We start from the raw sequence: 994 nt of genomic DNA on the forward strand, positions 1-994 counted from the left end.
ACACCTCAGGGTAACAGCATATGGGTAACAAGGCCAAGCCACCACGGATGACACCGGTGAGGAAAAGCACACCAGGTTCATCTGCTGGAGGAAGCAATATCCCACCTTATTTTCCCACGTTCCCAGAGCAATCTACGATACCTGATCATTTTAATTTGTGTTAAGTCTAAGACAGACAAAGGATCAGGAGCCACTCTACAGCCACAGTCCAGGGGTCTGTCTGAGCACAGACCTGCTAAACTACCACCATCTATACGACCCATTCTCAGCAGAGCAACCTGGAGGTGTCTGACAGCAAAGAAACCAATTCCACTGGACCAATTCCACTCCAAACTAATCTCTAGAAAGTTTCAAAAATCAGCAGTACTCTGACAAGTTACTAAGGCAAAGTCAGGGAGTTAAATACCATCACCATTTTATATTTTGTGTATCATATGCTAAAACTATTTATGAAGTAGTCTTTTTCAGAACATTTTATACTCTGTGATCATATGGGCAGCAGGCAATTAGCCAAAATTCAATATTCGTATTGCTCTTGAGACCCCAGAGCTGACACAGACCAACGAGGCCGTCCCAGCTCTGTGAGTGCTGGGCTGGCACAGGGCTCAGCAGCTGCCTCTGGCCTCAGGAGCCCCAAACACCCCAAATTAACCTGAGCATTCAACAAACACGCTGGACTGTCCCCAGGGAACCGGACTGAGTGCTGCTGCTCTTCCAGGGATGGGATACTGAGACCCCGACTGACGCTCCTTCCACGCTCCGACTGCAGGGGTGGCACAAACTGGTCCCATACGCTTGTTCAACTCCACAAATTTGTTAACACATTCAGCTGCCTTGGTGAATAAGGGCTGGATCAGGACACGCAGAGCAGGGTGACAACACACCCTGCCACCCCAGGCAGCCTCGAAACAAGGAGGTGTTCTAAGTCTTCTGACGTAGGGCCCGATTCTCAGAGCAACAAACGCAGCCGCCGTGCTGCCAGGCTCCCGCCAGC

This window comes from Acanthisitta chloris, unplaced genomic scaffold (genome assembly GCF_000695815.1).
Source record: "Acanthisitta chloris isolate BGI_N310 unplaced genomic scaffold, ASM69581v1 scaffold37830, whole genome shotgun sequence".
Taxonomy (NCBI): Eukaryota; Metazoa; Chordata; class Aves; order Passeriformes; family Acanthisittidae; genus Acanthisitta; species Acanthisitta chloris.